Consider the following 22,874-nt stretch of genomic DNA (forward strand, 5'->3'; position numbering starts at 1 on the left):
TCAAAATGAACAATCCTTCGAAATTATGTTTTAGGTTTTAAATTCTCCAGTTGGAGAAAAAAAAGTCGATCAAATTCAACAAAGTAAGTATTATTTCCTGTAGCTTAATATAGGCTCAGGGACTTCCCGGCGGTCCAGTGGTTGAGACTCCAAGCTTCCACTGCAGGGGACACTGGTTTCCATCCCTCCTGGGAGGAACTAAGATATGCTCTGCAGCACGGCCAAAACAAAACAAAAACCAAACAAACAAACAAACAAAAAAACAAACAACAAAAAAAGGGCTCAGAGCAGGTGATGGGACAGGAAGGAGAGGATGGATGCTGGAAGCAGCTTGGAGGTCTGCTTTCAAATATGGGCTCGTCCCCGCAGCGGGAAAGGCAAGAGCCCGCGGACAGCCGATGGAGAAACTTCCATAGAAGTGCGCGGGTCACGCTGGAGTTCCGGAGCTAGAACTAACTTGACGCGGAGGGAGGCGCCGCTTGCGGCAGCCATTGAAGTTTCGTGTCTTTCCAGAGCCCACATGGGCCACTGGCTTGGGGAGCGGGGAGGGGGGAGGGGGGAGGGAGGGCAGGTCCGGAGCGGAGTGGGTGGAGTGGAGGAGGAAGACCGAAGGAAATGAGACAACCTTTTCCTCCCACTGACTCGTGCTTCTCCAGCGTCTGCGGGTCTCACTACCGCTGCCCGTGAGCGCCCAGGCCGAGACCCAGCGCCCCGCGCCCGCCTCGGCGTGTCTCCCCTGGGATTTCTTTCCGAGGCGCCAGTGCCGGTCCAAAGCCTGGCCACAGCTTTGTTGCGTCCTCGCCTTAGTGATCGGCTCCTGGTCCCAGAGCAAGGACCCCGGAAGTGCGCGTCGGTGGCTCTGGCGAAGGTAAGCGGCGCCGGTGAGAGCGCTGAGGGCGTAGGGGCTCCTGGCATCCCCAGCGGGCCCTGGTCTGCCCGGAACACCCCTTCTTCGGAAACACCCAGAGCACTTCTGACCTGAAGCCTCTGCTTTGTTCCTGACCCCCTGCCAGGTGTTGTAGCCTGGGTCCCCCAGGGAACTTTGCTTCCCAGCGCTTGCTTTTACTCTCTCTTCCTCTTACTTTCCTGTTGCTTCCCCCGCCCCTTCCCCCCGCCCCCCCGGCTCCTTTTTCTGGACCCAACAACTCTCTGCTCCTTGCTAATGCAGCCTGGCTTCCGACAGCGAGTCCTTCCCCAATCTCAGCGCCTCTCTCCTTCTCCGCCCCTGGGACCAGGGGCTGAGCGTGCGGGCCCGCGACAGTGACTGGCTTTGACCCCGGGCCTGCCGGAGGCGGATCTGTCCGAAATTTCCATGGCTCTCTTCAATCTCATTTACCTTTCGAGGCACTCAGCTGGTCGCGTGCTTTTGGCGACCCCCGGGACCCCGAAATCAAAGCGGATTGGGGAGTGACAAGGTCGTTGGCGCCCCTTAAATCCTCAGGGAGACGCTCTGCTCGTGGAGAGGGACGCGGTCAGCTTCTTGCAGCTCTGACTGGGCTTCCCAAGGATTGGGGTGTGGGGGTGGGTAGGAACACTGGATGTGGGACTCGCGTGACGGCAATGAGGCTGGCTTGGAAGGATAGGCGAGGAAACTTCGTGCTAGCTTGCCATTTTGCTCTTATTAACTGCCTGAGTGCTCATATTAAGGCTCTGAGTAGGGACTCCTATCCCTACTTTAACCTCTGTGCCCCTCTGAGTAGGGGCAAAATGAGGCACACAGAGGTTAAATAATGCTACCGGGGTCACATACCTGGGAAGGGGCCCAGCCAGGATTTGTGAATCAGCTGGTTTGTACCACACAACCCACACCCAGCCCTACAGAGAGTTCCTCTGTGCAGTCTGAGCAGAATCCCAACACCTACCGCTGGGTCATACCATGAGGAACCAGGCTTTTTCCATTTTGAGCAAATACATCTTGGTTCTATTCAAATCCAAATGATTTATTTAGTACCTACTATCCTCACAATTCAGTGACAAGCACTGAAGTTTCACCTTGGAGCCTTACTCTTTCATCCTCTACCCATCATCCAGTCTGTCAGCAAATACGTAATTCTTCCCCAGAAGGCTGGCTTGAGTCTTTCTCCCCAAAAGGCTATTAGGCTTGTTGGCTAACCCGGACCCTGGAGTGGGACCTCCAGCATTTGAATCCTGGATGAGGACTTCCTGTAGTTTTCTGTGGCTGGATTTCCTCATCTGTAAAGTAGGGATGGGAGAAGTGGCTCTTAACTGGGGTTTTGATTTTGCCTCCCAAATGACATCTGGCAATGTCTGGAAACATTTTTGACTGTTAACATGTAAGTGTTGCCCCTACCCCCCAACAGAAGGGATGGGAATCTGCACATGTGAACATGTTTTCCAAGCACCAGAGGTAGATCCTGTGCATATTAAAGTTTGAGAATCACTGTCTTACAGAATAAAATCTAACCACAGACATTGGCCTACATGCCTGTTCACACTGGCCTCAACTTACCTTCCCAGCCTCACCTTATGACACTTCCTGTATGCACACTTTCCATTCCACCCAACTCACTATTCTTCTGGTATTCTAGGTGTTGACTTTTTGGAATGCCCTTCTTTCTCCATGGCTGACAAATTGCTTATTATTCTTTGAGACTAGAGCTCAAGTCCCCTGCTGGATGAAGCATTATTCAGTTCCTGCAGATGGTTCGGTTCTGTCCCTCCCTGCTACCCTAGCACCAGCCATCCTTCCCCATTTTTTCTTTCAGTGTCTCTTTCTTACAGTGTTTACTGTTCTGTATAGGGATCTCTTGTTCATCCCCTGACTTGTTTCTTTGAACCTGGACCTAGCACAGTGCTGTCCTCATGCTGGTGGTTAAGCTTGCTGACTTTGGAGTCAGTCTGCCTGCATTCAAATCCTAGTTCTGCCACTTAACTCTGTGACCTTGAGCACATTGACTCAGTCTCTCAAAGCCTTATTAACAAAATAGGAAGAAATAGTCTGCCTTCTCTGCAGAGAAGTGTGATTAACTAATAGGATCATGATTGTTCATCTTAGTACCGAGTGGCTACTCTGTGCCAGGACATGGCTCAATTTTAGCATTTTATATTTTTAGTCATTTAACTTTTATGAGGACCTTATTAAGTTAGTACTGGTATTACCCTATTTTCCAGGCAAAGAAATGGAGGCACAGAGAGGCTAAGCAGTTTGCCCAAAGTCACACAGCTAATGAGTGGTAAGCCAGTATTCACACAGACGTCTGAACTGCAAAACACACACTCTTCACACTATGCAGGTAAAGGGCTTAAACCAGTGCCCCACATGTAGTAAGTGCTCCATAAATATGAGCTGGAGTTTGTTGTGTACATTGATAAAAGCCAAAGTCCCTTGGGTTTTTCAACTGCACCACACTTGTGATCTAAGACTGTGTCATTATTTTTACAGTCCTGTTCCTTCCCTCTCGTTCTTGCCCCTAACCCAGTCGCAGAGGGACAGGACATTGGGGTCAGTCTCCTGTCACAGTTCTAGGTCAGCACCAATGAACTTGATGCTAAATGGAGCTTTATGTGTGCCAGGTCAGTCAGAATGGCATTAACTCTTTGGGGGTGGTCCTATGGAATCAACACACCTGCTTGAGGTTAGAGGTGCAGACGAGGGGTCAGGAGCTACCTGACTCCAGCTTTGTCCTTTCTAAGCATGTGCCCTTTGCAATGTGCACCTAGCACAGAAATATTGAGTTAAATCAATCAACGAATGTGGGATGGATGGATGAATGGCACCAGGTGGATCTCTTGCCTTATACTTGATGATGCAGAGTATGTTTTCTCTCTAAGTGTTCTATGTCAGGGGTCCCCAACCCCTGGGCCACAGAATGGTACTGGTCCATGGCCTGTTAGGAACAGGGCCACATAGCAAGAGGTGAACAGCAGGCGAGCGAGCTAAGCTTCATCTGTATTTACAGCCTCTCCCCATCACTTGCATTACCTCCTGAGCTCCGCCTCATGTCAGATCAACAGTGGCATTAGATTCTCATATGAGTGCAAACCCTACCGTGAACTGCGCATGTGAGGGATATAGGTTGTGCACTTCTTATGAGAATCTAATGCCTGATGATCTGAGGTGGAGCTGAGGTGGTGATGCTAGCACTGGGGAGTGGCTGCAAATACAGATTATCATTAGCAGAGAGGTTTGACTGCACAGAGACCATAATAAATCAATTGCTTGCAGACTCATATCAAAGCCCTATCACTGAGTGGCAAGTGACAATTACAATGCATCTGGTGGCAGGCTTTATAGGGGCAAGTGAGTTGATGTACTTCAATAGTACAACTGCATCTGGTGGCAGGTTTTAAGTCAGAATCCGACACTTATTTTAGTCTGTGTGTGGCTTGCCCATTATTTTATTTACCACTTCCATCCATACCTCTTTCCCACACTGCACACTTGTCTCAGTCACAGTTTTGGTAAGCCCACAAGCTAACCCTAGCCAAACGTGGAGACCAAGCACCATGCGTTAAAAGACAAGCCTTTGGAGTTTTTCAAAAGAAACAAACGTGAACACAAAGAACAGAAGCGATTATTGAAAGCCACCACTTCATCAAATGTGTCGGCACTGAGAGCATAATTCTTAGTGACTAACTGCATTGCTAAAGCTAAGAAGCCCTTTACTATTGGTGAAAAGTTGATCCTGCCTGCTGCTAAGGACATTTGTTGTGAACTTTTAGGAGAGGCTGCAGTTCAAAAGGTGGCATGTGTTCCTCTTTCGGCCAACACCATAAGTAGACAAATTGATGAAATAGCAGAGGATATTGAGGCACAACTGTTAGAATTAATGAGTCACCATGGTATGCAGTCCAGGTTGACGAGTCTACCGATGTTGACAACAAGGCAACAATTGCTTGTTTTTGTGGGATATCTCTTCCAGGAGGATGTGCATGAGAATGTGTTAGGTGCACTTTTGTTGCCAACCAATACCACAGTTGCAGAACTATTCAAGTCTTTGAATTATTACATATCAGGAAAACTGAATTGGTCATTTTGTGTTGGTATATGCACAGACGGAGTGGCTGCCACGACTGGAGATCTTTCTTGTTTCATGACTCAGGTCAAAGAGGTTGCCTCTGAATGTGAATCTATGCACTGTGTCATCCATAGAGAAATGCTGGCTAGCCAAAAAATGTCACCTGAATTTAACAACGTTTTGCAGGATGTGATTAAAATTATCAACCACATTAAAGTACATGCCCCTTATGGTCATCTCAATAGATGCAGAAAAAGCATTTGACAAAATCCAACACCACTTATGATAAAAGCTCTCCAGAAAGTTGGCATAGAGGGAACATACCTCAACATAATAAAGGCCATATATGACAAACCCACAGCAAACATCATTCTCAGTGGTGAAAAACTGAAAGCATTTCCTCTAAGATCAGGAACAAGACAAGGATGTCCACTCTCGCCACTGTTATTCAACATAGTTTTGGAAGTCCTAGCCACGGCAATCAGAGAAGTAAAAGAAATAAAGGGAATACAAATTGGAAAAGAAGAAGTTAAACTGTCACTGTTTGCAGATGACGTGATACTGTACATACAGAATCCTGAAGTTGTCACCAGAAAACTACTAGAGCTTATCAACGAATTTGGTAAAGTTGCAGGATACAAGATTAATGCACAGAATTCTCTTGCATTCCTATACAATAACAAAAAAAGATCAGAAAGAGAAATTAAGGAAACACTCCCATTTACCATTGCAACAAAAAGAATAAAATACTTAGGAATAAACCTACCTAATGAGGTAAAAGACCAGTACTCAAAAAACTATAAGACACTGATGAAAGAAATCAAAGATGTCACAAATAGATGGAGAGATGTACCATGTTCTTGGATTGGAAGAATCAATATTGTGAAAATGACTATACTACCCAAAGCAATCTACAGATTCAATGCAATCCCTATCAAATTACCACTGACATTTTTAACAGAACTAGAACAAAAAATCTGAAAATTTGTATGGAGACACAAAAGACCCCGAATAGCCAAAGCAATCTTGAGGGAAAAAAACGGAGCTGGAGGAATCAGACTCCCTGACTTCAGATTATACTACAAAGCTACAGTAATCAAGACAATATGGTACTGGCACAAAAACAGAAATATAGATCAATGCAACAGGATAGAAAGCCCAGAGATAAACCCACGCACCTATGGCCAACTAATCTATGACAAAGGAGGCAAGGGTATACAATGGGGAAAAGACATTCTCTCCAATAAGTGGTGCTGGGAAAACTGGACAGCTACATGTCAAAGAATGAAATTAGAACACTCCTTAACACCATACACAAAAATAAAATCAAAATGGATTAAAGACCTAAATGTAAGACCAGACACTATAAAGCTCTTAAGAGGAAAACATAGGAAGAACACTCTTTGACATAAATCACAGCAAGATCTTTTTTTACCCACCTCCCAGAGTAATGGAAATAAAAACAAAAATAAACAAATGGGACCTAATGAAACTTAGAAGCTTTTGCACAGCAAAGGAAACTATATACGGGATGAAAAGATAACCCTCAGAAAATATTTGCAGATGAATCAACGGACAAAGGATTAATCTCCAGAATATATAAACAGATCATGCAGCTCAATATTAGAAAAACAAGCAACCCAATCCAAAAATGGGCAGAAGACCTAAATAGACATTTCTCCAAAGAAGACATACAGATGGCCAAGAGGCACATGAAAGGCTGCTCAACATCACTAATTATTAGAGAAATGCAAATCAAAACTATAATGAGGTATCACCTCATGCCAGTTAGAATAGGCATCATCAGAAAATCTACAAACAACAAATGCTGGAGATGGTGTGGAGAAAAGGGAACCCTCTTGCAGTGTTGGTGGGAATGTAAATTGATCCAGCCACTATGGAGGTTCCTTAAAAAACTACATATAGAACTACCATATGACCCAGCAATCCCACTACTGGGCATCTACCCAGAGAAAACCATAATTCAAAAAGACACATGCACCCCAATGTTCATTGCAGCACTATTTACAATAGCCAGGTCATGGAAGCAACCTAAATGCCCATTGAGAGATGAATGGATAAAGAAAATGTGGTACATACGTATGATGGAATATCACTCAGCCATAAAAAGGAACAAAACTGGGTCATTTGTAGAGATGTGGATGGACCTAGAGACTGTCATACAGAGCGAGGTAAGTCAGAAAGAGAAAATCAAATGTCGTATATTAATGCATATATGTGGAATCCAGAAAAATGGTACAGATGAATCGGTTTGCAAGGCAGAAACAGTGACACAGATATAGAGAACAAATGCATGGACATCAAGGGGGGAAAGTGGGTTGGTGGTGGGTGGGATGAAATGGGATACTGGGATTGATATATATACACTAATATGTATAAAATGTATAACTAATAAGAACCTGCTGTATAAAAAATAAAATAAAAATTAAAAAAAATTAGACCTCATTCTCAAAATAAATAAGTAAAGTACATGCTCTTAACTCATGTCTGTTCGTGCAGCTTTGTGAGGAGATGGACGCAGAGCACACACGTCTTCTCTTATACACAGAAGTCAGATGGCTTTCTAAAGGTAGATCACTGGCCAGAGTTTTTGAGTTATAAGAGCTGCTCCAGAGATTTCTTTTAGAAAAAGAGTCACCACTGACAGCACATTTCAGTGACACAGAATGGGTTGCAAAACTTGCTTACCTGTGTGACATATTCAGCCTCCTCAATGAACTCAATCTGTCACTTCAAGGGAGGACGACAGCTGTGTTCAAGTCGGCAGATAAAGTGGCTGCATTCAAAGCCAAACTGGAATTATGGGGGCAATGAGTGAACACTGGGATTTTTGACATGTTTCAAATATTAGCAGAGATTTTGAAAGAGGCTGAGCCAGGACCTTCTTTCTCCCAGCTGGTGCATGATCACCTATCTCATCTTTCAAAAGAGTTTGAGCATTACTTCCCAATCACAAAAGACCCCTGACCTAGGAAGGAATGGATCCGTGACCCATTTGTGAATAAACCAGGTGAATCAACTTTGTCCGTGCTAGAAGAGGAGCAACTTCTTGAGATCGCAAATGACGGTGACCTTAAAAGTATGTTTGAGACAACTTCAAATCTCCATACGTTCTGGATTAAAGTCCAGGCAGAATATCCTGAGATTGCCACAAAAGCACTGAAAAACCTGCTTTCATTTCCAACATCCTATCCTTGTGAAGCAGGCTTTTTTGTAGTGATAGAAACCAAGGCAAGATTACGGAGTAGACTGGACATAAGCAACACACTTTGGGTGTCACTGTCTCCCATCACCCCCAGATGGAACCATCTAGTTGCAGGAAAACAACTTCAGGGCTCCACTGATTCTGCATTATGGTGAGTTGTATAATTATTTCATTATATATTAAAATGTAATAATAATAGAAAAAAAGTGCACAATAAATGTAATGCACTTGAATCATCCAGAAACTGGTCATCCCCCTTCCCTGGTCTGTGGAAGAATTGTCTTCCACGAAATCAGTCCCTGGTGCCAAAAATTTGGGGACCGCTGTTATATATTAAAGGTAAAACTTGTTAAGAGAATTTAATGACTCATATGGAGTTTTTGAGAACCAGGTTTGGAACCTGTCACTGACCCCCTATCTGAGTTATGCATGATACTGGATACTAGGTTACAGGTGATCACTTCACTAACTTGAAATCTTTTTCCCTGAATGCAGCCCTGCCTTTGAAAGCTGAACCCCTTCCTTGCTGGTCCATTGGCCACTTGCTGTATAGGCCAGACTACCTTGCACAAACACCTGCACATTTGTGTACTCTGGCTTCTTCCACAGTTGACTCACACAGTTGTAATCCCCATGAGTTTGCTTGTTTTGGCAGGTTGTCTCCCAAACTTTAGTGGAATGAGGTTAGCTGGGTGTGCAAGGCCTTGAGGTTTTGTTAGGGGGGTCACAGAAATACTCTAGTAAGGCTGCTTTTGAGGATGGAGCAGAGTGATAACTTCCCTGTCCATCAACACATCAGAGACCACTCAGATCCCCTGTCGCACTGCCTTCCCCCTTCAGATACCAGACTCTTACTGCCTCTGGCATTATCCTCTCTCCTGGGTCACCAGATGGCTGATCTGAGAAACAGATTCTCCTAGGGTATTAATGACTGGAGTAAAAGTCTGACTCAAGATTTTTGGGGCATCACTTGCATTTTCACTGAGGTATGTAAAGCCTGATCCAGAAGATAAACTAGCCCAGGAGAGCAATGTCAGACCCGGCACTAGGTTTTCAGGCCTCTGATGTCATGGTTTGGCTGCCTCTTAACTGACCAGCAGGCAGATTCCTAATGGACAGTTCTGCTTGTGTGTCTGGTTCTAAGGAGAGACACCTCACCCTGTTCAGGTCTTGGGCTGTGTTCTGTGAAATGTACCTCGATTATTTGACTCTATGTGAAATCCTGTTTGGTTCTGAAAGGGTCATTTAATCTAGATTAGACTAGACTAGACTGGTGATGGTATCTTGAGGAATTAGGGTGAGTTTGGAATACACGTGGGGTAAGTAGCTCTGTGCTGGGCGCCAGAGAGACAAACATGAGGAAGATAATACCCTGGCTGATGAACTGTACGGATGGCTCCTCCCGATCCTGGGCTTTTGAACATTATCTTTAGAGCAGCCAAAAGTCTGTATGAATTGGTAAGTAATTGCTAAGTTTCTCTGGACTTAGAGAGGGAGGAAGAAAGCAGGGGCAGAGAGACAGAGACAGAGACAGAGAGAGACAGTGAGAGTGTACTTGATCATTTGGGTCTGTTTTACATAAAATCCAGCATGTGACCTAGCAGATCAACTGTCATGACTGATACATTTCCTGGGAATCACGTTCACAGTTGCAGTCCTTTTCTTTGATCCCAAAGTCTTTTGCCAAAGCTCACCACAGGTGATAGGTACATATGCTTGTTGATTGGACAATTTATATAGGTGATTCTATAGGTCATTCCCAGACTTCAGTAATTTATTTACCACTTAGTGACCCCCATGGCATGTAGGAAACACTTAGTAAGTGATAAACGAGTGAATGAATGCCCTAGCATGAAAGTCACATCTTGACCCTCAAGATGCTCATGGCCTGAATGGGGAGATAGACAAGAAAACCAGCACAAAACAGAGGAGTAGTTCCATGACAGAGAAGATACAGATGCAGAGGAAGACTCAATCCAGTCAGGGGTCAGGGAATAGAGGCAGTGAGAAGGGAGGTCTCTTTTGAGGAACATCCTTCCTCCACAGAAAGTGGTCCCATAGGTGGTTTCCGGTGGCCAGTTACAATAGGAGCACCTGGGGTGGGTGCCAGAACCCATGGTAAGGGTTTTGTATGCCTTTATTGCATTGATCCTCACAACCATCCTCTGAGGTCTGTATCAGAGGAGGAATCAGGATCCCACCCTCAGCTAAAAGACAGACCTGGGATCAGATCCAGGCCACCGGACTCTAAGCCCTTCACCATTGCTTCAGACAGTGTCGGGATGGTCATATTATCATCAGAGACACTTTTAGAAAATCTAGTTTTCACAAAGGAAAGTACAGGTGTGTGGGTTGCTGTGGTCCAGGTGGGAGTGGCCTTTTCCTCCATGTTTTTCCTCCTTTCCCTCTCCTCTGCCTGATGTCTGAGGTCTTGCCTTGTCAGAACTTAGAAGCAGTTAGAAGCTGTCTGCTCTGGGGGTCAGCAACTCTCTCTTCCTCCTCTTGCTCCCTCTTTGATCTCCGAGACAGCTTGTACTTTGTCCTCCAAGGTGAGAGGAGGCAGAAATGCTGCTCAGCAGAGAAGTAACCATAAGCTTTTGAAGGAAAGAATCTTTTTTACAAAAAACCTGCTGTAATTTAAGCCTTTTCCCTTTGCCCTATGCCCTCCTGCCTGTGTCACTCAGATGGTCAGTAGCCAGAGGGAACTGGCTTCAGGGGGTCTTGTTTCTACACAGGGACCCCCTCTTCAGAAGAGCTGCCCAAACCTGTCTTACCCTAAGGACCTACACAAATATGGCTGACTTGTCCTTTTACTCACTTATCTTGGCAAGACAGGCCACAGCAGCCCACGAGAAGGGGCTGGAAGGGCCTCTTATTGGAAGACACATAAAATACTTTACTGAAGCGCCTATCCTGTGTTCCACTTGGCTGAACAACCTCTGACATTAGTTTCCTTCCTTGCTGGAGTGAACTTTGAGGACCTCCTGAAAATCAGAAAACAATGACTTGGACATATTAGAGTCTGGAAAAGATACACATGAAAGTGAAGATGGTGCTTGTAGATGGCATTGTGTGTTCACAGAGATAGCTTGGTGGCCTTGGTTGGTCTCTTTAGCTCAAGCTGTTAGTGTTTACCGACTCCCTTGTGTGCCAGGCATAGTTCTAGGCCCTGGAAACACAAAGATGAACAAGTACTCTTCCTGCCCAAGAATCTCTGAAACCCAGTGTGCAGACAGGGGAATCAAAGATAGTAATGAAACATTTTGCTATCCATCTCTCTCATTAAAGTAAGTTCTCTGAAAGCAAGACACATGTCTTATTGATTCCTAAATCACTAGAGTCCACCATGAATTCTTACATATTGTAGACATTCAATCCATGACTGTTGCATCACTCTAAAATTCAGCACTAGAGGCAAGACAGAGTGCTTTGTGTGTCCAGAGGAGGCACAGCTAAACTCAGCTTAGACAGCAGGTGGGTCCAAGAGCATCTAGGAGGCTGAGATGGAGGCATCTAGGCTGATGAGAAGAGAATCACAGGCAGAGGGACCAGCGAGAAATACAGCATGGCCAGGTGAGCAGGCGTGGTGTGCTCCAGGAAGGGAAGAGAGGTAGGTGTGGTTGGAGAGGAGGGAGGCGGATCTCTAAATGGGCAAAGTGGCACACCAGGAAAAGCCTTGCTAAAGGGTTTGAATTTTACTCTGAAGGCACGGGGGAGCTACTACGGGATTTCACACAGAGGAGAGACTAGGTCAGAGTTTCATTGTAGAAATAGACCCCTCTGGCAGTAGATGTTGGAGAAGAATAAGACAGGTGGCAGGAAGACCATGCCAGGACACCACTGTAGTTTAGAGAGTAGAAAAGACTTGGGGTTTGGAGTCAGACTGACCTCAGTCTACATAGCAGCCCCATAACATCTTTGTGTAACTTAGGCTATTTATTAAGTGCCTCTGAGCTTCTGTCTTTCTCAATCTGAAAACAGGGATGGATGATCCCCTCCCTCATGGAGAGATGACTGTCGAGACTATGGACAATGAAGTATGTGAAGTGTCTACTGCAGTAATTGATCCATAATTGGCATGTGAAAATAGTGGTGAATATTATTTTTAATATTATTGTTACTTATCATCCAGGTGAAAAAAAAAGAGGCTCTATCTAAGACACTGGTAATAGGAGTGGAGAATTGGGCACAGACTCAAGAAATATTTTGGCAATAAAGTTGACACAATTTGGTGACTGATTGTGCAGTGAAGTTTGGGGGCAGGGGCAGGAGTCTAGGGCTGTCTGGGATTTTGGCCTGGGCAACCAAGAGTAAGTATAGTGGAGCTATTCATTAGGAGAGGTTATGGAGGAGGAGAAGCATTTGCAGGAAAAGATGATGAGCTCAGTTTCAGACAAACTGAATTTGAAGAATTTTAGGGACAGCCAGAGAGACATGTCTAGTGGGCAAATGGTTTAGCAGATTTGGCATCCAGGAGAGAAGTCTTAAAGAAGATTCAAGGGCAAACTTTTAACAAGAGGTAATGAAGTCATGGTGTTCAAGGAGAGTATAAAGCATGGGAAGAGGAATTATAATGGCCAGTGCTTATTGAGTGTGTACTATGTGTTTGTTCTAAATATTTTAAGTGTATTAATGCCCTGAATAACCATTGCCAGAGAAGACTATTATACCTACTTTACAAATGAATAAACTGACGCACAGGGATAGTAAGTAACTTGCCCAAGGTCATACAACTATAGTAATGGACCTAGGATTTTAGGCAAGGCAGTCAGGATTCAGAGCCTGTGCTATTTATGGCTTTGCCAGACTGCCTCTGAGAGTGGGGGGACTAGGGCGCAACAGTGACCTCTGAGGGAGGGCAAGGAGAGGCTCTAGTGAAGGCAACAGGAGTAGGACCTGGGCAGAAAAGTAGGAGGAAATGGGAGACTGGAATACAGGAGAGTTTCCAGGAAGGAGGGATCAGTAGCATCAAATTATCTGGAAATCCATTAAGAAAAGAAATGAAATATCCATGGATTTGGGAATAAGGAAGTTATTGATGACTTGGTGAGGGGAATTTGAGAGATGAGGTGGGTTGAGGAACAAATGTGAGGTGAGTAGGTAGAGATACCAAACAGAGGCAGTTCTTTCCAGATGCTTGGCTGTGGAAGCAACAAGAAAGGGAAGATGATAGCTAAAGGTATTAGGTAGAGGGAACATTTTAGAGATGGAAAAGACCTGTCAATATCTATGGGGAGGGACAGAACCAGAGGAGGCCTCACAGAGTGGCCACAAATGCAGTATGCACACTGGGGAAAGTATCTCTATGTTCACTTTTCTTTTTTATACAGATTTTTAGTATCTCTCCCCATGTTCTGGACAGTTTCCATGTAGATGGTTAGGACTAAATAAGCCCCTGAAACGTGTTTCAGATCTTCAGCTTTTATTAGGTGGAATAGAGAAAATTTCTTTCATAATACCCAATGGTGAATCATTATCACATGTTGTTAAATCCAGACCATATCAAATTTATGTACAGTACATCATCTACTGAATTTATCTTTGAAATATTCCAAGAGAGCACAGTGTGCTAGAGCTCCCTGTCAATCATGTGGAATTGGGGTGTCTGCTCTGTAGATACCAGAGTAGTAAGAATGATGGGTGGCAGAAAGCCTTGAGAGGAAGGAAAGTGACTCACAGCACAGTGGGTGGAAGGGAGGGGACACTGATCTTTGTGTATGTGTGTGTGAGTTAAGTTTTATTTGGGGCAAAATGAGGACTGCAGCCCGGGAGAGGGGGACACTGATTTTGAACTGGACATGAGACATATGATCCTGTGAGCAGAGGGAAAGGTGATTGGAGATTAAGATAAATCTATAGAAGGAAACAGAGATTTGCTTGGATTTTATAGGAAATGGAAGGCATATTTTGTAAGGAGGCTTGCTAGGGCAACAACCCTATGCTTAAAATGAATCTAGATAATTTGGCTGCTGCAATTTAAGTTCTTAATAATGGGAAAGACTGACATTTCCTTATGAATGGTTTGTTACTAGGCTTAAAGGACAAGTCCAGCAAGCTCTGAGAAGAAGTGTTTATCTAGATCCAAAGACAATATCTGTGTTTTAATACATAGGATTCTTTTGTCGTTCAGACCAGAGGTAGATGCCACAGAGGGTTAAAAGTTTGACTTAAACATGAAATTCAGCTTTTTCTTCGTTCATGGAACTGACATCCCTGAGGCTGCAGGCTGGAAATAGGGTTTGGCTGCCAACTTCATAAAGTTGCCTTGGTTGGAATGGTTGGAATCTTCTTGGAAACATCTCAGTGAAATGCACACACACCTCCACAGAAGGCCTTTATGGATGGGGCTGTCTCTCAAAGAGACACTGTCCAAAATCAGAAAGGCCACACAGGAAATGGCCTTGGGATATTTTTTTCCACATGAAGCAGCAACTCAGCTGAATTATTTGCTTGATCTTGAGCTTCAGGTATTAGGAAAAATGAACAGTAAAACTTTCAAGAGTCACATTTTGAGCTTGAAGATTCCCTCTGTATGAGTCAAGGAAGAATCATTCCAACCTAACTCCCTCCTCAAACTTTCCCATGCAGGTCTTTCATCTGGATGTAGGCATGGTGTGGAGTGCCTTTGGCTGGGCATGGGTGTGATGCACAGACAGGACACTGTCCTTAGGGACAGAGGGAAGAAGTTGTAGTAGTCTTGCCCACCTTTTCCTAGTAGAAAGGAGTAGAGGATGTCCTTCTCCAGGAGGGCATAGTCAGGACACTGTATGCTTCATTGAAAATGTGGACTCAATGATATAAATGTACATGTGGCTTTATTCTAGTTTCATGGGGTCTGAATTTGATCTCATGGAAAGGGCTATGTAAATGTTCCACACATATTCCAAGAATGAGTGAATAGGGCTGTATACATGCTCCAAACATCCATATCAAAGCTATTAGTGGTGCTTATGCCCAACCTTGTGGACCATGGGAGTACCAGAAGGGTCTGAGGGGCAGTATCTGGTGTGCTCAGAAAGCAACAGCACTTTCTGATTCCTTAGGTTATTTCATTGATATTTGATTCATTAGTAAAATCTCTCTCTCTGTCTTTTTTTTTTCATTCATCCAATCATTCGTTCATTCAACAGACTAAACAAATACTGTGTGGCTGGCTTCAGGATATGTGATGTTAATGTGGTGGTGAATCCAACAGTCTTAGTTCCTGTCTTCTTGGAGCTCACTTTATTAGAGGACAGACATTAAAGAAATAATTACACAAAGAAATACATGATTACAAACTATGGTAAGCGCTATGTTGGAAAAGAACAGGGTGCTCCAGGAGGGAAAGAGAGGAGACAGTTTAGCTTGGGGATGTCTAGTGAGGAAGACAGATATGTAGACCCATATCTACTGTATATGACATGCCATTTATTGATGGGATACTGTTTCCAAGGAAGGAGTGTCTGACCCTTGTATAGGTCTGAGGGGGCAGTTCTAGAAAGCTTCATAAAGGAAGGGATATTTAAGAAGAATCTTGAAGAATAGATGGAAGTTTTTTGTTTTTTTTTTTTTAACGTGGAAAGGGAGTAGTGTTGTTCTACGTGAAGAGAACCTGGTGTGTTTATAGGACCCTCATTCAGCAAGGAGTTTGGGCTTCAAGTAGGGGAATAGTGAGAGATGCATCAGGAAGGATTGGTAAGGGCCAACTAACACAGATTAGACTTTATCTTGGAGGCAAGTCACCGGAGGCAGTGATGAGTTACCAAGGGGAGTGTTCTAGAACAATTACCAAGGGTGCAGCAAACTTTTTCGGTGAAGGATCAGATAGTAAATATTTTAAGCTTTGCAGGCCATACAGTTTCTGTTGCAACTACTCACCTCTGCCCCTGTAGTGTGAAAGCAGTTATAGATGATACATGAACAAATGAGCATGGCTCTGTTCCAATAAAATTTTATTGACACAAACAGGCAGTGGGCTTGATTTACCTGTGAGCTTACCAATCCCTGTTCTAGAATGATAATTCTAGGGGCTCACTGGAGATTGGACTGGAGCATGGGGAGAGAATTGAGGCAGGGAGGCCCCTTAGGAGCCATTGCTTTAATTCAGGGGAACTAAGAAGGAGGGACCATGAAGAGAAATGGTTTGTGACATGCTCCAAGGTAAAAATGACAGGACTACATAACCAATTTGATGGGAACATGTCTAGTTGTTTCTTTGTTGCTCAGTGGAGTGATTCTTCCAGTGAAGAAAAAAAATTGTAGACATTCTGTATTTGGGACTCAGAATCATGTGCACATCCTGGGAGGTCACCTGTTGGTCACAAGACACTATGCTGAGTGCATAGATATAGATTATTAAGCATAATTCTTAAGAATTCCTAAGAATATTAAGTTTCATTTCCTATTTTTCAAACTGAAGTTTGGAAATGCTAAGTTGTTTGTCCAAAGTCATCTAGCTGGTAAATGGTGGAGCTGAGATTGAACCTGGATCTGGCATCAAAGCCTGTGCCATTCCTAAAATGTAGAGTCTTCTCCCCCCCTCTCAGGGTATGTCATGAAGCCCCACTCCATAAGCCTATGCAACTCCCTCCTCTCTCTTCTCTCAGTCCCTGCTAAGACCCACCCAGCCCTTTAAGTTTCTCAGTCAGCTTCTGGCATAACAAGGACTAGAGCTGTGTCTTAGCTGAAAAAAACTGTTAGGTATGAGATTATTCTTCTGTGTTTGACAAAGGACATGCATCAAAACTCAGACCCCATCTTGAGGTTCTAACCTGATGATTTTTGCATGTTACAATTTGGAGAAGATAGTGTGGTATTAGGTTGTGGATTAGGGAATCCCTGAATTTAAGTGTCTAGATTAGAACGTTGTCCTATTCCCTGCCTAATCACCCAGGAGATAACTGTCAAATTCAGGTAATAATATCTGATAAGGGAGAACTTGGAGGCCAAGATTAGCTTCTGAAACAGCAAACTTGACAATTATGGTCAAGGAAGTCAATTCAGTTACCATTCTCCCTCAGGTTGTCTAGTAACACCACTGATCATTACTTTAGTGCCTTGTCCAGGATCAGTAAGAGACAGTCTCTACATCAAATATTTCAAACAGGACAGAGAAATATCCTAGAACAACTGAATTATATGATGGATACAGCAGTCCTTTTAGTGATACCTATTGGACAGCATTGGGTCACGTGGTACACGGAATGGCAAAGAGACCTCTGTGATTGAAGTGAATCAATTGCATGACCCATACCTTGGGCCAGGGAGGATGGACACACAAACAAAGTGGGGCTCTTCCAGCAAGGGGTAAGGAGGAATGCATGTTGGAGTTAAATACCAGTGCCTGCCACAACTGTTGATCTGTTTTGACCACCAGCCTGTATTAGTTTCATAGGGCTGCCATAACAAAGTATTACAAACTGGATGTCTTATAACAACAGAAATTTATTGTCTCACAGTTGGGGTGGCTAGAAAAGATTATCAGCAGGGTCATGCTCCCTCTGAAGGTACTAGGGAAGTATCTGTGCCAGGTTTCTTCCCTGGCATCTGGTAGCCTTAGACATTTTTGTTTTCTCCCTGTGTCTCTTCACATTGCCCTCCCTCTGTGTATGTCTGCATTTAAATTTCCCCTTTTTATAAGGACACTAGTCATCTGGAAGGGCCCACCGTAATGACCTCATTTTAACCTGGTTACATCTGTAAAGATCCTACTTCCAAATAAGGTCACATTCTGAGACTTCACTGTATCTTTTCTGAGGGACACAATTCAACCTATGACACAGCCCTTTCTCAGGGAGAGTTCAGGACTCCTTCCTCTTACCAAGGTGATTGAGTGCATCTACTCTAAGTTGTCTTCATCTGTGGTCATTTTGCTGTTCACTTCCTCTATATGCTGCTTAGGACATAGGGATTCTGTTTCTGTTTATTCCTAGTTTATTATATTTCAGATGGCTTCTCAGCCTTTGCACTTGTCAGTGTTCTTTAGCCCACACTCACTGCATTTGTCCTTCCAGCCTCTCCTTTCCTTACTTTGAACTTTGTTCATTTAACAGTAAGTGTTCATGTAACAGTAAGTGTTGAGTTCCTGTTGCATTCCAGGAACTATGCTAAGCTCCAAGGGTGTAAGGATGAAACAGGTGAAAAAGACAGTTTCCGCTCTCGGAGTTCTCATGGGAGGCTACACAAGCAAATAGTGTGAAACTGTTGAAGAGGAGAGGGAAGTGTGTGTGCGTATTCTGAATACTGTGCTATCCCCAGCATAGCGTCTGCCTTGTCTCCTTAGTGCTGACAAGAGCACCCCAGGTCACTTCAACAGCTTCATCTGCTTGCTGTTCCTTTCCGTTCACTTTGTCCTTCACCCATTTTGATCCACACGCTTTTCTCCAACTATATAGTTTTCCATCTCAAATCTTGTCTTTCTACGTGAATGCTGTCTCTGTTTAATGTGTTCCCCTCCCCCATCCTCAGCCATTATCCAGTTGATTAACTCATGTTTCTTCTTTGAGACTCATCTCTGGGGCTTCCTCTTCCAAGGAGCCGACTATGCCCCCCTACCATCCTCTCTTCGCTCCCTGTGCTTACCTTTGGAAACAGTACTCCTTTCCCCCAAAGAGACACTGACCAAGGCTTGTTTGTCTTCATATCCCCAGTACTAGTATCATGCCTCTGTTAATAGGTGCTTTATTGATAAACAAGTGAATGAATGAATGATTCCTAGACTGGACTTTGCTTCTGCTTTCCAGGCTGTACTTTTCCTTTGGCATCCTTCCCTCAAAATCATGTCTAGTCACCACTTTTTTTCTACCACATGTCCAGAGCAGTAGCTCATGGCATTCTTTCCAATATGCTGACACCTCAGCTATGCTGGCCTTTATGGTCAGTGGATACATTTGGCTACCCATTGACCACCATCTCTTTGGTCTGTCCTGCTTCACACAAAGGAAGTCCTACTTTCTTGCATGCAGGAAGATGGTTCTCATAGGAAAAGCAGAACTTCTTCCATGGTCTTCTCTGTTTCTTCATTTCCAAAGTTTCCCTCTCTCTCGATTCTAGAAGCAAGGGACATAGCATTTCTGCTACAGTGATTATTTCAACAAGTATTTTTTTGAGCCCCAAGTTTATACCTGAGTTATGCTTGAAGCACATTAACTCTTATCTAGTTTCTGCCGTTCTGATAAAAAAGACCTGCTTCTTTTACTCCTTCCTGCTTAGTATATTGGGTTTCTCCTATGTATTGAATAACACAGTGATTTTCAATTTTTTTTTAGCATTAATACTCTTCAAATGAAATCTTATATGGAATATCAATGAGTAAAAGAAGAAACCAAAATTTTATTGTATATATGTAATTATTTTATATGATAATTTTAGTTTATAACATATAGTTATACATATTTTGTATTGGCTGTACAGCCTTGAGAAAATTATGGCAGCCAGACATTCAAAGTGATAGCATTTTTAAACAGGATACCTTGCAGATGTGGGTTATTCTGATTAAAATGATCCAGAAACTGGAAAGAAGAATATAGGAAAATTTGGTTTTAATGTTGACTCATTAATACTATGTAACAGCTGTTGGCATTCTTTAATTATAAGGAATCTAATTGAAAGGAATAGATGAACAAGTTCTTCAACGAATTTTTGTCTTCCTTTGATAGAAAATTCTTCCGTGAAATATATAGTGCCATTATGAGATGTTAATTATGTTATTAAAACTATTGTGAGAAACTCCAGTGCCTGTTTCTCTTTAGTAATCACTTAAAGGCTTTAACACAGCAAAAAATATTTAATTTGGCATGTTGAGTCCAAACTTCAGTTGTCATTTTCATCACTGGCACTCTGGCCCTGCATTGCTGAGTTGGTCTTATTTGGATTTATAAAAACCTTCCAAGCACTCTAAGAATAAAACAACCAGTAATAATACCAATAATGCCACAATGCAACAGGTAATGTGGTCACTTATTATTGTATAGTTTACTATTATATATCTTTATGTGAGCATGCACTCAGTGGATATCCCTGAGTCTTGCCTGATGTTTAATTGAACATGACATGCTTGAGCCAGAGTTTTATAGCATAAGACTTGCATTGATCTGAATCATTTAATGACATCTTCAGAACTACAGCTTTCCTAATTAATGACATATCTAATGTGTTCAAACATATTCATGGTTTTGGCAAGAGAACCTTTATTCTATGATTGTTCACGTTTGGCATATCACACACTGAATATATCTGTTTATGGTTTAAAAAATATTTTAAAAAATGTAATCTGAATCAAACATTTGTAGAACCCTTGAAACAAATAGATTGAACTCCAGTGTATTGGAGTATGGTGTAAGACAATGGTGGTTTCAAGGAAGCTGCAGAACTGACTTGAGAGGGCCTCCCTGTTAGCATCAGATAAGTGTCTACCCAACTCATGGCTTTTCATCTCCCAGGTGCTCAGCAGTTTATCTGCTTTGCATTGAATTGAATTGGCACAAAGCAGGTCCTGTGTGGCTATGGACTAGCTCCCCCTGGTGAGGAACCATCAGGAAGGTCTCAGGTGGAAGCTATCCATCTTCTCAAGGATCTACACAGCTCCTGCCAAGGAAGGCTGGCACACCCCTACCTAGAATTTCCATTTTCTCTGGCTCCCTGAGGGACATCCCTGGGTTTCCAGACTCTACCTTGTTTTTGAGCTACTCTTTCTGATTTCCTCAGTGTCCCTGTGCTTATGCTCTGGTTTTAATAATTATAATGGATTTAGAAGTCAGCTTGGGACTGGGAGGCCAAATTGGGAAAGAATCAGATGACCAGGAATGCTTCTTGTTCCCATTTGCGTGTTCCTCGGTAGGGCATTATTTTTGTGAGTTCTCCACATTTGCAGATGCCTCAGATATACTGGTCTTGGGAGGCCCCACTAGTAACAGACTGAAGCATTTGCTTGAGGAATACTGGTTAAGAATAAAATGGCAAGTGGGTCACCTTTTTTAATGTCCTGGATTAAGGATTCACAAGTTTGCCGTCATGTCCTGCCCTACTTGCAATTATAGAGAGAAAATCACACAGGATTTGTTCAGAATTATTCAAGCACATGTTGGTTGTTGACCATTAGGGCTGAAATTCTTTTCATGCCCAGTGTGGTATGAATGCTGTGATTCTGTTTGACTACTTCCTGCCAGTCTCCATGACAGTTTCTTCTTTCTCCATCTGACACTGGCAGGCTAGGGTTCAGCCATGAGCTTTTTCCTCTACCTTTGGTATTCGTTGTCAGGGTTACCTCATCTATTTTCATACTTCAGCTGATGACTCTCAAATGCCTCTAATTATCACTCCAGGATCACAGTATGACTCCAGACTTCCTTTAGAATGTCATTCCCTCAAACCTCTTTACATTTCTTTCAAGCTGGCCAAATTCAATGTTCTTGGGTCTCCCTACACTTCCTTCATGAAGGAGAATCTGATGTAAAGCCCCTAATTTTGAAGAAATCATAGTGTAATGCAAAAATATAGAAAACACATACTTTTACCATATGCAAAAGATTGGCACACAGGGTTACAGGGCTGCAAAAGAGGGAGCAATTATGTATGGAGGGGAGAATTAGAGAACGTTCTTACAGGAGGTGATGTGACATGGATCTTGAAGGGTGGGTAGGACTCAGAAATGCATTAATATGGAGAAGGACATTCAGCAGAGCAAAACACAGAGGTAGAAACTGGGTGGGAAGTATATGAAGAAGAACATGATTCCATTTGCTTGGACTTTGGCTGTGTTGGAAATGTAGGTTGGGAAGAACATATGAAGGGCCTTTTTTTTTTTTTTTTTTTTTTTTTTTTTGTGCTGTACACGGGCCTCTCACTGTTGTGGCCTCTCCCATTGCGGAGCACAGGCCCTGGACGCGCAGGCTCAGTGGCCATGGCTCATGGGCCCAGCCGCTCCGCGGCATGTGGGATCTTCCCAGACCAGGGCACAAACCCATGTCCCCTGCATTGGCAGGCAGACTCTCAACCACTGCGCTACCAGGGAAGCCCTGAAGGGCCTTTATTTACAGGCTCACACTTGAATTTTAGTCTGTAGGTGATGATTTTAGAACAGAGGAGTGGCATTATTAGAACATTGTTTCTGAATGCTCAGTCTGGCACCAATATATGATCTTGGGGTAGGGGAAGAAGAAAAGGGAAGAACTCTTAAGTTAGGTGAGTGACAATGGGCACAAAATAGTTAGAAGGGATATGAGGTAGAATCTTCAGGGCAAGGGAGAGGAAGGGCCTAAGATGACTCCCAAGTTCAAGTGTGAGTGATTGGGAGGCTCAGGATATTGTGAACACTGTAGAGAAAATTGGAAGTAGTTATGTGGGGTAATGAACTTAGGACACATTGGGCTGGAGAGATCTCTGGGAAATCCAAGTGGAGACTCCCATCCCACCTCATCCATCCTCAGTACTCTAGACTCCCTTTCAGGTTAAGATGGTCTGGCTTCCTGCCCCGCTCCTCCCAGCTAGGATCAGCCCCACCTTGGTATGCCCAGGCCTATCTGACTTGAGGCAGTAAATACTTAAGAGGGTCCTCTGACCCGCTGGGCATATATATTGGGGCATCAATCCTAATAGGTCAACCTAGAGCTGATCATGAGAACTTTGCAGCCCATCTTCAATCATGTGCTCTGCTTCACAGGACCAGTTTTTGTTTGTTTCCTTTTCAA

General features: G+C 43.5%; 1 protein-coding gene across 2 annotated transcripts in view; it reads left to right on the forward strand.

Annotated features, from left to right (window-relative positions):
• Positions 1-665: 665 nt before the first annotated feature.
• The window catches only part of EVA1A (eva-1 homolog A, regulator of programmed cell death), a 69,891-nt gene continuing 47,682 nt past the window's right edge, over positions 666-22,874 (forward strand). For both annotated transcript variants that reach the window (XM_029231385.1, XM_029231384.1), the window contains exon 1: positions 666-868. The gene's annotated coding sequence lies outside the window, so the exon portion shown is untranslated. The remainder of the gene's footprint in view (positions 869-22,874) is intronic.

The sequence above is a fragment of the Monodon monoceros genome, unplaced genomic scaffold (assembly GCF_005190385.1).
Source record: "Monodon monoceros isolate NGI ecotype Baffin Bay Population unplaced genomic scaffold, NGI_Narwhal_1 Super_Scaffold_19, whole genome shotgun sequence".
Classification (NCBI taxonomy): domain Eukaryota; kingdom Metazoa; phylum Chordata; class Mammalia; order Artiodactyla; family Monodontidae; genus Monodon; species Monodon monoceros.